This window comes from Chiloscyllium plagiosum, chromosome 6 (genome assembly GCF_004010195.1).
Source record: "Chiloscyllium plagiosum isolate BGI_BamShark_2017 chromosome 6, ASM401019v2, whole genome shotgun sequence".
NCBI classification, from domain to species: Eukaryota; Metazoa; Chordata; class Chondrichthyes; order Orectolobiformes; family Hemiscylliidae; genus Chiloscyllium; species Chiloscyllium plagiosum.
In genome coordinates, this window is record NC_057715.1 from 79,069,923 (window position 1) to 79,092,780 (window position 22,858).

Below are 22,858 nucleotides of genomic sequence, written 5' to 3' on the forward strand. Positions count from 1 at the left end.
AATTGATGCTCCTCCAGGCACAATCGATATTTGTCTCAGTGTGCATCCTGGCGATCAGACCATACAGCACAGAGTCCTGTGGCATGGAGCTGCTCAGGCCAAACCTGGGCAAAAACCACTGCATCTTTCTCCAGACTTCCTTTGCAAAGGCACATCCCAGAAGGAAATGTGTGATAGTTTCTCTCTCTCCCCCCCCTCCCCCGGCCTCTGCATCTGCTTCGAGAGCAGCATGCGATGGCAGAGTTCAGGCACACATGAAGGATCTGATGGGCAGAATCATTCTCAACACCAGCTAAGTTACATCTTGGCGCTTGTTGAAAAGTTCTGGCAATGAGGCATTCTGCCAATTGACTGCTCAGCAAGCCACCCAACAGTGATGCAAGTATCATTGCCACTTCTCAGTCAGATACCTCAGCATACACCATACACATATGTGCTGAGTTGCAAACAGTCATATGTTAATGAATGTGACTGTGATATTATTTTCTAACTTCTTTAAAAAAAACTGACAGGACAAACACCTAGCATCAGAAAGTTATATTTCAGAAGGACAAAATGATGCTGCAAGTTAGTTGAATCATTTGAAGACAGGTGCTAAGTTTTACATTCAAAGCATATCCCAAGTCTGCAAGCCCAGTGAAAGCTGCAGGATATGATGTCTGCACAATGAAAAGATCCAGTGCTGCAGCATCTGTAAAGGAGAGAATGGCGTATCTATTGTAATGTTTAAAATTTTCAGCTTCAAGCTCCCAATCCGAGATAGCAAGGAGCAGGTGTAGTATGGATGAGACAGGCTGAACAAATTAGCTTTAACTAATTGCACTATTTACAAATAAATGAATAATTTAAGCTGAGAGCAAGTGGTTGGAATTGTTATGAATGTAGAAAATTTCTTTTCTCGATAATTGTGTTATATCTCTGTTATATAATTTCTCTTGTAAAACATGTTATGGATTCTGTGACCATGAGTATTTCTAAAAGGACATTTTATGCTTCAACAGGACATTGCATAAAAATTATTCTAGCTTCTCACCTTCATCTTTTGGTAATGATTTTTTCATCTTGTAGTTGATTCACTACAGAATTGTACCACAGAAACGACTGAAACCTATTTGTCTTATCAAACACACTCATAGACACATAGTCAGAGAGATGTACAGCATGGTAACAGACCCTTCGGTCCAAACCGTCCATGCTGACCAGATATCCCAAACCAATCTTGTCCTACTTGCCAGCAACCAGCCCATATCCCTCCAAACCCTTCCTATTCCTATACCCATCCAAATGCCTTTTAAATGCTGCAATGTACTAGCCTCCACCACTTCCTCTGGCAGCTCATTCCACACATGCACCACCCTCTGCATGAAAAAGTTGCCTCCCACCCCCCCGCCAGGGAAAATACTTGGTCTATTTATCTTATCCCTGGCTCTCATGATTGTACAAACCTCTATAAAGTCACCCCTCAGCCTCCGGTGCTCCAGCGAAAACAGCCCCAGTTCATTCAGTCTCTCCCTATAGCTCAACTCCTCCAACCCTGGCAACATTCTTGTAAATCTTTTCTGAACATTTTCAAGTTTCACAACATCCTTCCAATAGGAAGGAGACCAGAATTGCATGCAACATTCCAAAAGTGACCTAACCAATATCCTGTAGCTCAGCAACATGAATTAGAACAGCTCTTATCATATATCCTCTTGTTCTTTTATTCATTCTCTCCTCTTAACCAAAGCACAGTTCCTCTTATTTTCTGAAAGAATCTCTTCTGTACTCTCTTCATGGAGCTAAAGGTCCATAAAACATTGGAGACGAAGTGGGCCCCCAGCCCATCTATATCCAGTCAGCCCTTCGATGAAAGCATAGCTCATTTGATAATCCACATCTCCACTTCCATGCCATATCCCCATAGGCCCCGATTCCGTTATTGATTTAAAATCTGCCTATCTTGGCCTTGGCTATACTTAATGACTCAGTCTCAACAGTCCTCTCCGGTAAAGAATTTCCCAGATTCCCTCAAAAAGAAAACATCTCTGTACTGACTGGGCAACTCCTTACTCATCCTTAGACTCTCTGTGAAACAACCTCTCTGGGGCATCTTTCTGTCACACCCTTTAAAAATCTTACTCTTCAAATGATCACCTCTCATGCTTCTAAATTCCAAAGAGTACAGCCTTACCTGTACAACCTCTCCTCATAAGACAATCCCTCCATACCTGGTATCTATCTAGTGAACTCCTTGCACTGCCTCTAATGCCGCAATAGTTTTCCTTAGTCACGGGGACCAAATCTGGATGCAACTGAGGATCCTTTGGTCAATTAGGTTAATTAAAAGCTGCTAATCTGGTACCAGACTGAGTCTAGCCCCAATGTGTATGGAAGAAGGATGGGGAGTAGGTAACCAACTAGCCCCCCAGAAAGGATTGGCCATTTTGATATTATGATGCAGCTCTGTGTTTCATGTTTTGCTACCATTTTAAACTTAATCTTGGTCACTCCCACCATGAGCCTTTAATTCTTCCCACTAATGCCTCCAACCTCTGACCTCTGTACTCACTCCTGCTCTGGACCCTGCTCTTCCCTCTGACTTTGTTACAGACAGGAGAGAGAAGATGAGATGGTTCCTTTCTTTTCCACCCCTCAAATAACTGTGACAAGATGTGTTTTAGAGAAGTGTTTTAAATAACTGAGTGCTGTTTGCTGAAGTGTCATAATGGTATTGCACAATCTTCTTGCTGTTAAATATATTCAACGTGCAGATTATTTAATAATTATCAGCAAACATACCAGGCTTACTGTGATGACAGGGACAGATGAAGGATTTCTGCGAGCAATCTTATCACACAGGGTGATGCCCACTCTTCATAGATCAGGACCGATGTGGAACTTGCATTGTCCTAATGCAGAGCAGACCTTTTTAGGTGAGATTCCCTACAGTGTGGAAACAGGCCATTTGGCCCAACGAGTCCACACCAACCTTCCAAAGAGTAACCCACCCAGATCCATTCCCCTACCCTATATTTACCCCTGACTAATGTGCCTGACACTATGGGCAATTTTACATGGCCAATTCACCTGACCTGCACACCTTTGGATTGTGGGAGGAAACCAGAGCACCCGGAGGAAGCCCATGCAGACACTGGGAGAATGTGCAAACTCCACAAAGACAGTTGCCCGAGGTAGGAATCAAACCCAAGTCCCTGGTGCTGTGAGGCAGCAGTGTTAGCCACTGAGCCATCATGCTACACTTCTCAGTGTGGTGGAGAGAAAGGAGAAGAATCCTAAGTTCAAATGTGAACAAAATATGCTGGGAAAACTCAGCATTTCTGGCAGCATCTGTGGAGAGAAGTACTGTGGCAGCATGGTGGCTCACAGCGCCAGGGACCCGGGTTCGATTCCTGCCTCGGGCAACTGTCTGTGTGGAGTTTGCACGTTCTCCCCGTGTCTGCATGGGTTTCCTCCAGGTGCTCTGGTTTCCTCCCACAATCCAAAAGTGTGCAGGTCACGTAAATTGGTCATGCTAAATTGTCCATAATGTTAGGTGCATTAGTTGGTGGTAAATATAGGGCAGGGGAATGGGTCTGGGTGAGTTACTCTTCAGAGGGTTGGTGTGGACTTGTAGGGCCAAAGGGCCTGTTTCCATATTGTAGGGAATATAAACTAAAAAATACAATTAGCTTATATCAGAGTACTGATAAACGGAATTAACTTGAAACATTAACATTGTTTCTGTCCACAAATATTACCTGACATACTGCATATTTCCAGCTTTTTTTTTTGTTATTTCAGATTGCCAGCATTCACAGTATTTAACTTTTATATTAGTCACCCTAAACACAATCTGGCCTCTGTGCCTCTGGCTGAATACCAGTGTATGCTGGTTACCAATCACTCAGATCAAAATATTAACGAAACTCGAGAATAACTAACTATCGGCTCCTGAAATGTCCAAATGCCTCTAGACAATAATACAACACCAGTGCAGACAGCAGCTCTGACAACCCCGAATGCTGGGCAGGTATTTTATTGTTATCACCACTTGAAATGAAACAAGATTTGCAGAGGTCTCTCTTGTTCCAGCAAATTGAATGGTGACTCCAAAAAGATTTTAAAAATTTTTAAAACTGATTCATCTATAATAAAGATAGTTGAATGTTTCAGCGCAGATTATAGATTGTGTTGACTTTAAAGTTGAGCAGTTAGTTTCAAAATCCTTAGTTTTGTTGATTGCTTGAGATTTTGTTGTTCTGATTCCATTCAACCATTTCAACATTTAGGATGAAAAAGTCCTTTTTCTTAACCTGTTTTCTTTTGTCTCGTTTGTGAGCTAGCTGGCTTCTAACATTCAAAGTGCTATAGTCCTTTTGCCTGAAACACAGGGCTAGTTCTCTATCTATGACATTTTCAGCTCACAAACGGCTCAAACCCAGGTGAGTACACATGGGTGTCTTAGTCCACTGACAATATGAGAGCATCAGTTGAACATGCATAGTCCAGTTGAATTGGATCTAGATTTTCAGCTCCTGTCCTGTGTGTTCTTCAAAGGGAAAAACACAAAACGTTTGGATCAAAACGCACAGGGTGTAACATGCTGTTGAGCAGGGAGTCATCAGTCCTTTGTTACCTTTATAGTCACATGAGATTACAATCCATTCTCTTTGATTTACCTTTTCCCACTTTGAAGGGTCATTGTTTGGAGCTTGCTTCATGTCTTTAGATGTGACATTCTATGGATCTCTCGCTGTCTCTCTCTCTCTCTCTCTGTGTCTTTCTCTGACAGATACGAGATTTATATCTGCGGCCATTTCTCGCTATATCAAAGCTCTTTAAAAAGCACATTTGGAATCATAAAGTAAATGTCCACAATACTTCTGGATTCTGACACAGGGTCATGATACACATTCGGAGAATGACTCACCCCTGTCTGGATGAGTGCATCGCCAAGAACACAATAAGAACTCAAAGCCATCCAAAACAAAACAGCCCACTTGATGGTCACCATATCCACTTCCCTTCCCTACTAATACACACTGGCAGATATATGTTCCATCTCCAGATGCACTGCAGTAACACATCCAGACTCCTCTGACAGTACCGTCAAAGCTTGCAACCCTGACCACTTAGAAGGGTTAACAGAGATGCAAGGAGATCTGATCCTGTGCAGATTTCAAGTGCAATATTCTGTCTGGACTCGGAATTACATTGCCCGTTCCTTCACTATTCCTGGTTCAAAATCCTGGGAACTTCCCCCTTTAAATAACACAAAGCATATATCCACATCCAATTAACTACAGCAGTTCAAGAAGGCAGCTCACCATTACCATCAAAGGGATAATTAGGGTAACAAATTCTGGCCGGGTCAGTGACATTCACAGCACATGATTAACAAAAATAATGCTGTTTCAAAGTCTATACTGCCAATACATTGATTCAGTGGATGCTCAATTTAATCCCACCAAGGAACAAGGCTGGAACTATTGTGAGGTTTTCAGTAGGTCACTCAAAGTAATTCATGGATTACTGCACAATCATTTTTTGTCAGTTAGTCAAAGACAGTCAAAGTAGAACATTCAAACAAGTGGTCAGTCAGATAGAGAAACTTCCTGTTGAAGAAATGTTGATAGAAGTCCACAAAACATAGGAGCAGAAATGGCCATTCAGCGCACTGAGTCTGCCTCTCCATTCAATGAGACCATCACTGATCAGATAATCTTTAACACCTCTTTCCTAACTTATCCTCATAACCCTTGATTCCCGGCCTTAAGTATACCTAATGATCCAACCTCTAAAGGCCTCTGCTGTAACATAGTCTACAGATTCACTACCCTTTCAGAGAATAAATTCCCCTCATCTCTGTCTAAATGTGTGACTCCTTATTCTGGTGTTGCAGGTTCCAAGCAGTTATGGCTCAGTGAAGTCCTGGGAGCCAAAAGGTGCCCCTTTGAATTGAGCTTAGGGCAAAGGAAAAGACATGGGAGCCATTAGGAGCAATTGTGGCTTGATGGAAGACCACAAGCAGTATTTGCTTGGTGCAGTTGAGAACTATTGAAGCTTGAATATGCCCAAATGTATTTCCAGCCTGGTGAAACTAGGAGTCTGAGAGACAGCCTGAATTGCACCTGTAAGAAGGGCTGGAGTTCAGTCTCAGGAATCTAGTGGAACACAGTCTTGAGAACAGATTGAATTACTGTCATTGCTTTCATAATCAAAAATGGTGCCTTAGATATGTGACTTCAAATGTCATTATTTACTTTCACCTTATTTACATTCAAAGATTAATGGAGAGGGGGAGAAATAGGTTCTGATTTATGGGACACTGGCACCAATATTGGGGGAAGAGAGAGCTGTTCCATTGAGATTGACTTCATCTGAACAATGGTGGGACCAGAGTCTGAGTGAAACATACAATTAGCATTGTAAATAGGAGTTTAAACTAATTAGTGAAGCAGGGAGGGTTCAATTGAATTGGAGTTTTAAAAAATCAAAAAGAAATGAGAGAACAAAGGTGTGGGATAATGAAGAGGCAAATAATTAAAGTGTGACAAGAAGGGGCAAAATATAATGGAAATTAGAACCAGAATAGTAATGGTAAAAAGTCAAATTTTAAGGCTCTTTATCTGAATGACTGCAGCTATTGCAACAAATTCGATGAATTGATGGCACAAATAGAAATAAATGGAAATGACTTGATAGTTATTACACAGACCTAGTTGCAGGCTGATTATGACTGAAAACTAAGTATTCAAAGGTATTCAATGTTCCAGAAGAATATGTAAAAGGAAGAAAAGATGGGTAGTGTTTTTAATAAAGGAAGGTTTTAGTTCGGTGGTGAGTAGTGATTTAGATGCAGTGGGTGATGCTAATCAGTTTGTTGAGCAATAAGGAATGACAAGGAATCACAGATCAGAGTCATCTATAAATCTCTAAGTGTTGCCTTACTATAGGGCAAAGTATAAATCAGGAGATAATGGAAGTGTGTAAGAAGGACACCACAATTGCCATGAGTGATCTTACTCTTCATTTTGGCTGAACAACTCAGAAGGGCAAGAGTGCATCAGGGATTGTTTCTTAGAGCAATACATTGCACAACCTACGTGGGAACAGACCTACAGATGTGTATTGAGGTAGCATTTATAAGAGATCTCATCTTTAAGGATACTCAACGGGGTAGCAATCACAATTCTGTAGAATTGCAAAGCAGTTTGAGGGAATGCAATTCAGGTGTCAAACCAGTGTCCACAACTTAAATAAGGATAATTACAGAGGGTATGGTGAAAGAGCTGTCTAAAACAGGCTGGGAAATAGAGTCAGGTGAAAATCAGTTGATGAGTTGTGGCAGATATGTAAGCAAATATTTCATCATGCTGAGCAAAAACATATTACAGGCAAATGAAGAACTAAATGAGAAGGATATGGTTAACAAAGGTGATCAAGGAAAATATCCAAACAAAGATGAAGACATTCAAGATTGCAAAAGTGAGTGGTAGGCCACACTAGTATGATTTTTATTTTTAGAAACCAAAACAAAAACGCTGACAGGTTAAAAAAAGGGGTGAAGATTGATTATGGAAGTAAACTGGCAAGAAATATAAAATCAAACAGCAAGTGCTTCTATGGCTATATAAAAAGAAGAGCAGTCAAAGTATGTGTAGTACCCTTTAAGGATGCAACTAGAGAATTGATAATGGGGAACAGGAAATGGCAGATAATTTAAACTAATATATTGGAAGGTCTTCACAGTGGAGGACTTTGTTAACATGCCAAAGATATTGGTTAAGCAGGGCATTAAGTGGAGGGTTGGTCTTGTAACAGTCTCCATCACAAATATTTAGCAAAGAAATTGGACTGAAGTCAGACCAGTCACTCGGATCTGACAACCTCCATTCAAATGTTTTAAATGAAATGGTTGCAGAGTAATGGATGTATTGGTCAGAATATTCTAGAACTCTCTAGTTTGCAGGTGGGTTCCAATGAATTGGAAAGCTATTAAAGTGATGCCTCTGCCCAAGAAGGAATGGAGACAGAAAGCAGTAAATTATGTGCTAATTAATCTAACATCTGTCAAGGGGAAAATGTTAGAATCCATTATTAGGGAAGAAAAAGCAGGACATTTTGAAAAGCTTAATGCAATCAAAGAGAGCCAAAATGTCTTTTTTGTGGAAGAGAAGTTATGTTTGATAAACTTACTGAAGATATTACATACAGTGTTGATAAAGAGGAGACAGTGGATACAATGTATTTGGATTTGGATTTCATTCAATAAGGTGCCATATAAAGGGCTATTACACAAACTTGGAGCTCATAGTATTGGATTAATATATCAGCATGGATTGAGGATTAATTATGACAGAAGACAGAACGTTGGCATTAATGGATCATCTTTTCAGGATGGAAAGGTACAACTAATGGAGTGACACAAGGATCTGTCCCAAGACCTTCATTGCTTGCCATCTATATTCTCTTGGAGAAGGGCATGGAGTGCAATGTGCCAAGATTTGCTGCTGATTTAAAAATAAGCGCTGAGCATATAAAGGATTTGCTAGGAATTAGAAGAGGTTAAGTGAGTGGGCAAAAACCTGACAGATGGAAGTTAATGTAGAAAGGTCATGCATCTGGGTAGAAAGAATCAAAAGTTATACTAATATTTAAATGTAATTAAAAGTGCATGGATCTGGGTGTTCTTGTATATAAAACATAAAACGGCTAACATACAAATGTAGCAATTAAGAAGGAAAATGGAATTTTTGCCTGTATTACGAGAGGATTGAAATCTAAAAAGAGAGAAGTCTTGTTACACTGCATAAGGTATTTGTGAGGCTGCACCTGGAGTACTATATGAAAGTTTTGGTGCCATATTTAAAAAAAGGTTATACTGGCACTGGAGGCAGTTCAAAAGAGATTCACTGAGTTGGTTCCTAGCATGAAGGTGCTGACTGGCTAGGCATTTATTCATTAGATTTTAGAAGAATGAGGGCTGGTATTATTGAGATATTCAAGATTTGGAAGGGACTTGGCAGAATAGATGTTGAGAAGATGTTTCCACAAATAAGATACTCTCAAACTAGGAGCTGTAAATTCAGAGTGAAGAGATAGTAATTCAAACTGGAACTCCTTCTCCCAGAGAGTGAATGTCTGGTATCCTCTTATACAGAGGGTTTGAAGGCTGGACCACTGAAAATATTGAAAGAGGAGATAAATCAATGTTTTAAATATTGAGGAGATGAGTGCTGTAAGGATCTGGCAGAAAGAGAAGCTATTGCCGATGGCAGATCAGCCACGATCTTATAGATTGGAGGGAGAGGTTTGAGGGGCTGATGGCTTCCTCCAATTTCTTATGTTCTGATGGTGTTCAGAAAGGAACCCAATGCACTGTAAAGCAGGAAGAGACCCAGTGACCAATCAGAGCTCTGTGTGATGTGACTCTCCTCCACTGTGTACATTTTGTGGTCTCGCAGGAGATGAAGTGCCCTGTCCCCTTGTGCCAGTTTAGATCCACATGGCATCTTGGCAGTGTGCGCAGTAGCAACTCAGGAGCTACTGCACCTACATCATGGAGGGACAGCCTCTGTCTCTTGGCCTTGCTACACAGATGATCCCTCTGTTTGTGAGGCCAAAGTGGTTAAAGATGTTGGTGAGTGGTGCCACTTTCAACCTGCTCAGTGATGCCCTCAGCCTATGGCTAGTCTTCCAATTGGCTGCACAACAGAACAACCTGGGGCATAATTAACAGCCTCTCTCTGAGCATCCCTGCATCATTCGCTCTACAGGCCATATGGTACAGAACACAGTCAATATACACGACACTTGCTGTCAGTATCCTAAATACTGCCATATATTTAAAACTCCTATGAGGTTAGCTACTGCCTCTATGGAGGAGCTTATGTGCTTATATCCCTTATCCACTGAGACAAACCTGAGCTAGATGACCACCTCTACTCTGAACACATGATCCCACACTGTCTCAAAGAAATTCAACATGTCAGAGTAATCTATCGAGGGAATATTTACATTCCAGTGATCACTGATCCCCTGCTTCTGTGCCCAATTGCATTTTCTTCACTTGTCTTTGAGGAATTGATCACAGCTCGCTCCGCCTCTGGTACCTCTTTCTGCCCACTAATGTATTGTTCCTCACCTAGTGCCACCTTATCTAAATGCCAATGGCACATATCCAGTGTGGCTGACACTCCTTCACACATACAACCCTATTCTCTTGATCCAGTCACCATTTAACCACCACGTCCTACACTTTACCTGGCCATAGCTATACCCTGTCTGAACAACCTCTCATGTCAGAGTTGACCTATCCCGAGTAGGCACTGTAGAACAGCAGCTTCTTATTGGCCAACTCCTGCTCCTAGTTCTTATGTTCTTATGCCTATGTTCCTGCCTCATTAATCAATTTTTTGGTCATCGGTTCTAGTATTTATTTTGGCCCTGTTACAAGAAGGATATTATTTAACTGGAGAGGGTTCAGAAAAGATTTACCAGGACGTTGTCAGAAACGGAGGGTTCGAGATGTAAAAGAGAATGGAAGGACTGAGACACCTCTCACTAGAGCACAGGAGGTTGAAGGGTGACCTTATTGAAAATCATGAAGGACACAGATAAGGTGAATGGCAAGGGTGTGTTCCCTAGGGTGGGGGAGTTCAAAACTAGGGGACGCATGTTTATGCTGAGAGGTGAAAGATTTAAAAAGGACATGAAGGACAACATTTTTACACACAGATTGGTTCATGTGTGGAATGAACTGTTAGAGAAAGTGATGGATGCAGGTACAGTTAAAGCATTTAAAAGACATTCAGTTAAGTTCATGAATAGTAAATGTTTGGAGGGATATGGGCCAAACACAGGATGTGGGACTAGTTTGGTTTGGGAACATGTTCCGTGTGGACTGGTTGGACCAAAGGGTCTGTTTCCTTGCTGTATGACTCTATGACTCTCTATGACTATTTTGTTTGCAGCTTGGTGCTAAATTTTGTTGGATGACATATTTGCACAGTGCCATGGGATGATTCAATATATAAAAACAATAAATAAATACAAACTGTTGTTGTTTTGTTGTCTCCCTTAATAAAACACTTTTGATACCTGTTTTATTGCCATGTGCTCTGGTAATGTGAACAGCAACAGACTTCTTTTGACTATAGCTGCAAAGAACAGAATGGTAAGAGAGGACCTCTTACTTATAGCCCTCATGACGTCCAGTTCCATGTGATCTGATATCACTACCGCATTAGTTCCTTTTGCATATGATCAACTGTTATACTCAGAGCAAATATGATTTCCTTCTGCTACATCAGCTGCCACCTTCAGTGATTCATTTATACAAATTCCCAAGTTGCTCTATTATAACACTACTTAAACATTTACTGTTTATATTGCCTATCCTTTTCATCCTTTCAATTTGCTGTGGTGCAGATTGAAAGGATGAAAAGGACAGGCAATATAAACAAATAAAAGGGATCAAATTTTGGCAAATACAATGTCAGCAATCTAATCAATTTCTTGGAAGTTTCTCTCTCAGGGAGTTCTAATTGAATTGATCCAAACTGACAATTTGCACCTCTCAAATTGTCTCATTGATGTTTTTGGATAGAATTACAGGTAACTAAAAATCCTAGTTTGTTAAGATACAAAGACTGTAAAACAAACAGAAAATAAAGCAATAGGATATGCTACAGTTTGATTGATTCATCAAATATTCAGAGAGGAAATTCCAGTCATTTTCAGATTGGATGGATCCTTCGGGAGCTACTGCACTGGATTTCCTGACAATTTGCTGATGTTGCCTCTGACATTTCTTCTACTGCAAACTGACATCAGATATACAAAGCTGCAACCCATCTATGCTTCTCTATGTCACCAAACATATTGTGGCATAGGGGAGCCGGTGTTGGATTGGACAAAGTTAAAAATCACACAACACCAGGCTGTAATCCAACAAGTTTACTTGGAAGCACTAGCTTTCGGAGTGCCGTTCCTTCATCAGGTAGTTGTGGTGCATAACATAAGACACAGAATTTATAGCAAAAGATTATAGTGTCATGCAACTGAAATGATATATTGAACAAACCTGGATTGTTGTTCAGTCTTTCATCTTTTAGAATGGGTTACAGATTTCGGTTTATTAATATGTAAATCCCAGGACTTCATTTAAGTCACTTTCTTGAGATAACTTAAGGTTTTATAACAAAAAGTGACATCTCAGCTCGGACAATGCATTAAAGGTGTGAGGTTAGAGTCTGTCTGTATCCCAATCCTGAGTGAGACTGGTTCTATTTCCAGAGTGGAATTTACAAATTATTGCATGGATTGACTGCCTACATTGACTGCCTGCAGATTGTGCATTTTTGAGCAAAATAGAATGTATCTGCAAATATAATTCTGCAAATACAAGTTCACCCCAAAGACTTATGTGTGTGCGCATGTATGAGAGAGAGAGAGTGCATGTGAGTGTGTGCATGTGAGTGTGAGTGCACAAAATCAGCAACTCCTTAACAACATTGGGCACAAGAAGTGGAAATCCAGAGGTTGTGTGTGTTGCAAGGGAGCGGATTAAGAAGTTAACATCCAGGCAATCTTTATATTTAATTCATTCATGGGACTTGAGCATCACTGGCTAGGCTGATATTTATTTTCCTCCCTTTATTGCCTGTTGCTGGGACCATTTTAAAGGGCATTTAAGAGTCAATCACATGGTTGTGGAGTCACATGGAGGCAAGATGAAGTAAAGCCAGTAGATTTCTCTCCATTAGTGAACTAGATGGGTGGTTATGACAATTGACAGTGGTTAGTTGCATAGTTATCGTTGGGTTTGCTTTTGATTCCAGACTTTTATTGAATTCAAATTCAATCTGCCATGGCAGGATTTGAACCCATATCTCTCTTGACCATAAGCTTGGGGGCTCTAGATTACTCTAACAATAACATTTTCCTGCACCACCACCTCCAACTTGAACAAACCTATTGAATGCATAAGATCTTTAAAGTAAAATAGTGCTTCCGTTTGCATTAATTTCCAAGGCTGCTGATTGTGCCACAGTGCAACAGCCACAAAACATTACATTGCCATTCCTTGGTCATTTCAAAGTGTTTTAAAGCAAAGTCCATCCACTTATCAGAAATGTTAAAATGATCTGATCCAAGATCTTTACAGTGCATGTCTGGACCTCCCTTCTTCACACAGTCCTCCATGATTAAGGCAGAAGATCCAAAGCATTTTATCCACTTCTTATTTTCAAAGTCACTTAATTCCATAATTGCTTTTGATATGACCAACAGGTGTATCGATACCTTCCTAGCCCCACTCCTTAATTGTTCAAGGTACATTAAAAATTTAATTAAAGTGTGATATTGCCAATTGTATATATCTGAAACTACTTGATTTAGTATTAGAATAAAAGGAACTCGGTTTCTTCTGTCAACAAAGAATAGCAAGATAATCACCACAATAAAATGATCTGGGCTGTGCAAAGATATGACTTCCCTTTTGACATCCAAAGGTTGACATGAGGCAAATATGGGAAACAAATTATGGTTGAACATCCCAGAGAATATTACAAATACAATCAAACAGGTTCCATGGGTCAGCAAATCACATTAGAAGTTCTCAAAGGATTAGATTCTTCACTATTGATGACATGGTCTTGAAACTGTTGAAAAGGTCACTTCAGCATGGACTACTCATTTTCTGAAGGTGGGATGTTTCTGGGAGTACACTCTACTTGATCCTTAGAAACTGCACTCCAGTTGACCCAAAGTTAACGTTTCATTATCAATTAGCTTCACCAAGCCAGTAAAATCCCAGGACACGTTCCGAAACTCTGACCTGGCTCAGATGCATAAAGCAAAAATGGAAATTTCATTTAGGATGAGTAAAGTTTTAGAAAACACCAGGAGGTGACAGGGAAAAATAATATTTGATAACATCCTCAAGAATTGCAATAACTCAAGTGGAATATCTAACCCAAAAGGTTTTTTCTTTCGGTATTTCTCTTGGAATAACTGACCTACATTAACATTTCATACTGATGTCAAATATATGCTATTTTGGCTAAAATAGTAACTGTAAAATGCTTCAAAACCCCTGGATCATTTTGAATGGCAAAGGCTGTGATGTGGCAAGCAAAAGTATCAGCAACTTACCACTGAGACTGAAGACTATTGGCTGATCAAAGGATCTTGATTGGCTTACTCAAATTCTCTTCTTCAGGAGATCTTTAGAAAATACTTGGAGGTCTGAAGTGGGCAGAAAGCATCTCCATCGAACCAGCCATGCATAACAGAGTGCAGCAATTTAGAAGGAGTGAATGTAAGCAATAGCCCAGACAAACAACTTTATAGGAACCTCAGATCCATAACCTGGTGAGCCCAACGTTACCAATTCATCAATGCTCACCAAGTAGCAGAAAAGCAAAATAACTCTTTATTGCCTGGAAAATATGGTTGCTGATGCAAAATGGTAAACAATTAAACAGCTGGTATGTTGACCCTCCAGAGATGAATCCTAAGCTTTTTTGGCAAAGTGTCAGTTTCAGTGATTTTCACGGAAGGTTTCTTGCTGCGAGTGATCAAATCGGACAGCCCTAAGCAGGAAGAGACCAGATCCCTGACTGATGCTTGTACATTTCTCCAACTGAGTTAGCCTGGGGACTGCCTGCTGTGGCAGGCCCTCTGACTGACTGGTGCTCTCTATGGATTTCACTGAGGTCTACTCCACTAAGACTTTGAGACAATTTTATTTTTGGTTATCTTTCCATGAGCTAATGAGCATATTTGAAAGCAGCTAAATGTATATCATTGTTTATCGTATTACAGGACTATTCATTAATATTATGTGTTAATATCCATCAGAACATATAGTGTTCTGTATGGATTGCAAAAACTAAGGAATGGATTACTACACAGAACTGCGAACTTGATTGTCTATGACAACACGCTGAGGAGCTGAAACAAGCTTGAAAAGTATTACAAATGCTTCAGACAGTTAAAGGCCTATGAGACAATGTAGTGCCCTAGAGATTAGGAGGGGAAGGGACAGGAAGGGATGGGGTGGGGGGGAGGCGAGGGGAGGGGATAAGAGGGGAAGGGAGGGGAGAGGAGGGAGACAGCAAGAAACATAGATGTCAGGTGTCATCACCTCCAGATATTCCAAAGTGTTTTGCAATCAATTAAGTATTTTTTGAAACTGTATTCACAGTTGTAATGGAGGAAACATTGCAGCCAATTTGTACACAGTCAGTTCCCACAAATATCAATGTGATAATGTCCATATAAACTGCATTTTAATGATGTTGTTTAAATATAACCAGCTGCCCAACCAGACCTTAAAAACTGTCATACACATTAAAAAACTCTTTTTACATCAGTGCAAATAGAAATCTGTTGGCAGACATTTTGCGAAGAATCACAGAAGCAGCACACACAAAGAAGAACATGAACAACAAAGATCAGATTTATTGAGCGAGAATGTTGGATTACCCTGAACTGGGAGTTTTGAGTGGTATAATTGTAGTGGTGCTAAATAACGTACATGTGTTGTGACATACGTTAGTACTAACTTTGCCCTACAGTCAACATTGCATCAACATATAAATTAAAGCAAAATACTGTGGATGCTGAAAATCTAAAATGAAAAGAGAAAATGCTAGAGAAACTCAGCAGGTCTGATAGAATCTGTGGTGAGTGAAATAGAGAAAATGTTTCGAGTGAGAAGGAGTGTCATATCAGACTCAAAATATTAATGCTATTTCTCTCTTCACAGATGATACCAGACCTACTGAGTTTCTGCAGCACTTTCTGTTTTTACAACACCAATGTATTTTGAGATTTACTCTACAGCTTAAATCCTTTGCATAGCTGTAAAAGACATAAATAAATTTTATTTTCCTCACTGTCCAGAACAGGAGATTTCAAAAAAGGAATCAATGTTTATGGAATTCTCGCTCCAACACCAAACCCCAATGTTTTATCTTCCATGGGCATTACCTTTTTTGTTGCCTTTTTGGTTCAAATAATATTGTCACACAAGAAATGGGAATAGGAGTAGGAGTCAGGTGTCATCAACTCTGAGAAGACATGAGGAGAAATGGAGAAGCTAGAGAAAGATGCTGGTGAGAGTTCTGGTGAGTGCAATGGATTCATCAAAGGAGGTTTGATACAGGGGATCAGGAGGAGTAGGAAGGAAGGTGGCAGAGACAAGTGAATAAATGGTTTTGTTCATGAGCTCCAACAACTTATTGCTAGATGTGAAAGTGAAAGAATCTGTGGGACACAGTTTAAGAAGTTCATTGATCGCATAGATAAGAAGCCATAGATTATTGGAGCAATCCAGGATGATCATGGAGTATTGAAGAGCATTGGTGGAGGAGAGTTGGATGTGATAGTGGATTATGTGTCTAGACCAACCTAGAGATGAAGACTAAACCAGTTGTCCACCATAAACAATCAAGTCTGCATCCCTTTGTTTTGCGAGCTATGTGTTGTGGACCAGGCCAGGCATCCTTAAAATATTTTATGAAGGTAGCCTAGAGCTTAACTTTTTCTTATTTTAAAGGCAGATGTGAAGTGGATATTCCAGGTGTGATGCATCTGGTAAAATCACACTGCTTTAAGCAAAACACAATTTATTTAAACACTACAGTTGAAACACCAATGAAAGAAAACAGAATTTAGAATAACTTAATTATTTGAAATATCAACCAACTCGATAGATAAGAAGTCATAGATTATTGGAGCAATCCAGGTTGATCATGAAGAGCATTGGCGGCACGGTGCCTCAGTGGTTAGCACTGCTGCCTCACAGCGCCAGAGACCCAGGTTCAATTCCCACCTCAGGCGACTGTCTGTGTGGAGTGTGCATATTCTCCCTGTGTCTGCGTGGAGTTGCTCTGGTTTCCTCCCCCAGTCCAAAAATGTGCAGGTTAGGTGAATTGGCCATGCTAAATTGCCCATGGTGTTAGGTGAAGGGGTAAATGTAGGGGAATGGGTCTGGGTGGGTTGATCTTCGGAGGGTTGGTGTGGACGTGTTGGGCCGAAGGGCCTGTTTCCACACTGTAAGTAATCTAATCTGAAACTGCAACTTAACCGAGGAGTTGTTCCAATCCAGTAACATCCCATAAATGCACCCGTTGGTGAAAGGTAAATGCAAACACAGGTTCTTACTGGCAGGAAAGAGCTCAGAAAGAAAAGTCAACTGAAGCAAAGAACCCTTCTCTGGACTGCAGCTACAGCTTCTCTGTTACAACTAAAAGAAACTAGAAAAAGCCTGAACTGACCACTCCCTTGCCATTTTTAAACTAGGCTCTTCCCAGACATTTCAGCATCACTGCCTTTACAACCTTAAAAAAAGGGCAAAATAATCTTGTTAAAGGGGCAGCATTGTCACATATGGGATGTAGGAAGGAGAATGACCAGGTAAAATACAATACTTTTTTGGGATCTAAGACAATAAGGGTAAAGATGATGACTGGTTCAGCAGGTAGAAATGCCATGGTGAGCAGAGGGCCAAAGGTTCGACAGTTGGTTCATTGAAACTGCAGTTGCAAGTGAATCATGCAATTGTTCTTTTTGTTCCCCCGGGGACAGATGCAGGAGGCAACGTTGGGGCATGGAACAAATATATAGGTAGAGAGTGTGATGAGAAGTAGGGAATCTCACTGAAAATATTTGACAAATAGAATCTCTAAAACAGCTTATTTCAGAAGCTTTTGTTTAATAATTTTCTTGTATTTTCTTAACTTCCTAAGTTAAAGCGCAATATTTTCCATTTTCACCCATAAGAGAAATTATGAAATCAGTTGCTTCAGAAAACCGCCAAGAAGAGTAATGGGTGAAGTATCACTAAAACTGAATAGTTCCATTTTCTCTAGGACCATGGAGAATTGGAATATAAACACATATTTCTCCAAGTTTATTTGACACCTTCAATCATTTTGTTGCTAATCGAGAGTAGATTGATAAGGCAGTAGTTAGCAAGAATAGATTTATTTTCTTTTATTGGACAGGTCGTTTCTAGATAATTTTCTGTTTTCTTGGATAGTTGCCAGCGGTTGTAGTGCATTGAAATAACTTGATGCTGGGGGCAACTTGTTCTACGGCACAAGTCTTTGGCATTCCTGCCAGAATGTTGTCAGTGCCCATGCCCTTTGCTGTATCCAATGCATTCAGCCATTTTGTGATGCCGTGCGGAGTGAACTGAGTTGCTGAGGACTGACAGCAATGATGTTAGGCACATCTGATGAAGGCCAAGATTAACCATTCACTTTGTATTTCTGGCTGTAGATGTTATAAATGGTCATTTCTCTCCGATGTATTGGGCACCCATCATTGAGGATGGGGATTTTATGAAGCCTCTACCTCCAGTACGTTAAGTGTTTATTTCTGATAAGGCAGGACCTGATGCTGTGAGATTTCATGGAATCTGGTGTCAATGTTGTGAATATCCAGGGCTATTCCCTCCTAGCCGTATCCCATAGTGTCATCACTGCTAGTGGGACAAGACATACCCAGGGATGGATTCTGGGACATTGTTTGTAAGATGTGATTTTGTGAGTATGAATGTGATAGGTTGTTTCTTGACTAGTGAGTGGGAGAGCTCACTCAAGTTTTGGCACAAGTCCCTGACATACGTATTTCCTTTGCATAACTGTAAAAGACATAAATACATTTTATTTTCCTCAATAAGGAGAACACAGCGAGAGTACTAAATTCAGTTCTGGGCACCAGAAAGAATTTGGTTACACTGGAAAAGGAACAGAGGAAATTTATGAAGATGTGGTTAGGCCTGGGAGAATCCAACTACAAGGAACATTTGGGTCGGCTGCAGGTTGCTTACTCCTGAACTAGATTAAAGGGAGATTCAACTGAGGTTTAAAATATTATGACGGTCCTAGTTAGAGTTATTTGGAAGGATCTATTTCTTTTATCAGAGAAGACAATTAACAGGATGCATAAATTTGATGGAATTGGTGGAAGGATTAGAGGGGAGTTAAGAATCTTTGCCATCTGGAGGTTTGGCGAGAGGTATGTGCAAAACTCACTACCAAAAAGCAGAGAAGATGCAGAAACCCTCATCCTATTTCTTCTCTGAGGCAGTTCTCAGGATTGAGGATGTTTTGTTTCCCCTCCAGTGTGATGGTTCTGAGCTGGCTGGCTAAGTCACACCCAGGGCACATGGTTCTTCAAAGCTGTTTGGAGGTTTGTGAGCTCTCTTCACCATCTCATCTTCACCTCTGGTTGCTCATAGGCCAGGAACTATTGCGGGCTGACACAAAATGTTTTAGCACTTCAGGAATGCCTTGAGGACATTCCTAAAGTATTTTAGCCTGAAAGCTGATTCCATAGCAGAACTCCAAGTGGAACTATCAGGCAGCTGTCTTGCCCAACAGAGCTGGTTTTGAGCATTTAGCATTCTGATACTGGGCCTATTGGCTCAGAAGAGGATTTCATAAATGCACCATAAATCTCTCAGTGCTTTGAGTTGCCAGCAAAGGTTTGTCCAAATCTCACTAGAGAATGGAAATCACATTTTTTTAAAAAGTCATGCACAAATGTGCATCTTACTGCCCAGGCCAGCATTTATTGTCCATTCCTAATTGCCTAGAGGACAGTTAAGATTAGATTAGATTCCCTACAGTGTGGAAACAGGCCCTTTAGCCCAACCAGTCCATACCGACCCTCCGAAGAGTAACCCACCCAGACCCATTTAATGAACCTAACACACTATGGGCAATTTAGCATCACCAATTCACCTGACCTACACATCTTTGGACTGTGGGAGGAAATCGACGCAGACATGAGGAGAATGTGCAAACTCCACACAGACAGTCGCCCAAGGCTGGAATCGAACCTGGGACCCTGGCGCTGTGAGGCAGCAGTGCTAAACACTGAGCCATCATGTCAGCAACACTGCTGTGGGTTTTGAGTCACATGGAGGCCAGACCTGGTAAGGATGTCAACTATCTTCCCCAAAAGAAGGATATTTGCAAACCAGACATATTTTTCCTGGCAATTGTTTCAAGGGGCATTGTTTCACATTTAATTCAAGATTTTTAAAACTCAGTTCAAATTCAGCGATCTGCCACAGTGAGATTTGAACATGGGCCCCTGGAACATTAACTGGGTCACTGGACTAATAGCATAAGCTATAACACCATTGTGCCATCACCTCCTGCTTAGTAGATCATGTTTCAATTTCAACTCAAAGATCCTGATGCTCAATTACTTTAACCAGCTAACAGTTAAACAGCGGTTTTCAGAACCATGAGATGTTGGACAGAATGGATAGGAAAAAAAACAATTCCCACTGGTGGAAGATTTGAGATCAAGAAGACAGAGAAAAATAGCAATGGAGACATGAGGATAAATATTATCATGCTGTGAGTTGTTAAGATGTTGCATTCTCTGCTTTCTGCCTGAGAGAATGGTGGAGGCAGGTCGATCAAAGTATTAAAATGGAATTAGATTATTATCTGAATAGGTAGAGAGTTGCCATTCAGCCAGTAGCTGAATGGTCCTTTTCTGTACTGTAACAACTCTGTAATTCAATCAATGAATTCAGAGCTTCCCAAAGGCCAGTTTTCATTTGATTTGATTTATTATTGTCACATGTAGCTAGGTACAGTGAAAAGGTTTGTTTTGCATGCAGTACAGGCAGATTGTACCATACAAAGTGCATAAGGGTAATAGAACAGAGCGAGGAATACAATGTTACGGCTGCAGCAAAGGTGCACAGACAGCGACATCAACATTAACTTTTAAATTTGACAGGTCCATTCAGAAGTCTACTAACAGCAGAGAAAAGGCTGTTCTTGTTTTATTCGTACACATGTACAAACTTTTATATCTTCTGCCCAACAGAAGAGGGTGGAAGAGAGTATAACTAGGATGGGAGGGGTCTTTGATTATGTCGGCTACTTTCCAGAGTGGGATGTATAGATGAACTCAATGGATGGGTGTCTAGCTTGCATGATGGACTAGACTGAGTTCATTACTCTAGTTTCTTGCGGTCTTGGGAAGAGCAGTTGCCATCCCATGGTGTGATGCATCCCATTAGAATGCTTCTATGGTGCATCTATAAAAGTTGGTAAGAGTTCTTGTGCACGTGCTGAATTTCATTTCACCTCCGGAGGAAGCAGAGACATTGTTGTGCTTTCTCGACCATTTGAGGCAACTGAATTGAAAAGCATTCACACCATTTACGGGAGGTGGTGGTATAATGGTAACGCCTTGGGAATTCTGGAGAATTTTATGCTAATATTCTGGGGGCATGGGTTCAAATCCCTACGTGGCAAATGGCGAAATTCGAATTCAACGCAAACTTGGTGTAAAACTTTAACTTAATGGTGACAACATCATCATTGTCAAATGCAAGTTGAAGACCATCTGGAAGGAAATCTGCCATCCTTACCTGCTCTGGTTTCCATGTGATTTCAGACAACAGCAATGTAGTTAGCTATAAATTAGGGTTGGTGAGCAAATGTTGGCTGAGCCAGCAATGCCCATATTCCATAAATTAATTTTAAATAAGTCAGACTAATATATTAAGCTGTAAGGATCAGTAGCTGTGAGAGGCATTATCTGCCTGGATAGAAAGGACATTTTTTGGCCCTGCTACCAAGATAACACCATCCTACTTAGTCAACATTGGTCACTCTCAGTCCAGTGTGGACTGACCTGTGGGAGTTTCCTGTGCTGAAGAAGCAGAAAATAATGCACAGAAGCAGCTCTTTGAGGCTGCTGCTGCCAGTTAAAGGGATGTGATTGTTGTTGTTGGAAATGAAAGAAATGGTTGTCAGAAGGAGTAGATCAATTTCATTCTTAGATACATAGTTGGAAGTCTCCTTGGAATTATAACAAAAAGATTTCACTCTTTTCAGCCTGAATTTAGCAGCTGTCTGGCAGAAGTTGGCACTCAGGGTATAACATCACTGAATTATAAGTGCATAAGGAGGTCATTCTCCACTGCGTACCTCTTTGTAAAAGCTGTCCAATTAGTCCCAGTCCCTTGCTTTTTATATGCAGGAACATTGGAGCAGGAGTAGACCATTCAACCCCACCGAGCTTATTCCACAATTCAATTAGATCATGGACGATATGCATCTTAGCTACATCTACCCGCTTTTCAATTTAATTCAAATAAGTTCCCTTTTGAATTTTATCATTTAAATTTCTTCCACTGCACTTTCAGGCAATGCATTCCCAATTTAACAACTCGCTGCAGAAAAATATTGCTTTTTATCCCCACTCCCTCTGGATCTTCTGCCAATTATCTTAAAAAATGCAGCATCCAAATGACCTGAAGACATCTGAACAGAAGATTATTAGCCTCAAAAAAGTCTGTCAGGACAAAGCTGTTCAACATTACACTCTATAATAAGCAAACCAGTAAATTATGCAGCCCATTAACAGTTATCCATGATCCTGCTGGACCCTTACTGATATTAAGGGTTCACAAATGCTCTTTTAACATTTTATTTTCTGCACTGTAATTTGAACCACAAGGGGTGATACTTGATCTTTTGGAAAATTACCTTACTAAGTAACTTTACCATTCAACTTACCCACTCCATGTATATTAATTTACATATTTACGCGCTAAGTAAGAAGCCAGAAAAAGGCTGGGAAAGTGCTTTTAGCAAGCTGAAATGTTCCTATGTCATTCATGCTTTTTGTTTGTTTATTTATTTTAAAAGTTCTAGGCAAATTTAAATTGCTATTGTTGCTAAAAGGAATTGTTACCATCGAGATTCGTGGCTTGAAAGAAGGAAGTCATTGGCTGATTATTCTTCAACCATATTCTTTATCAATTCCATTAATGTGTTTTCTTACTTTTTTTCTACTTTTATGCCGTGTAGTGAAT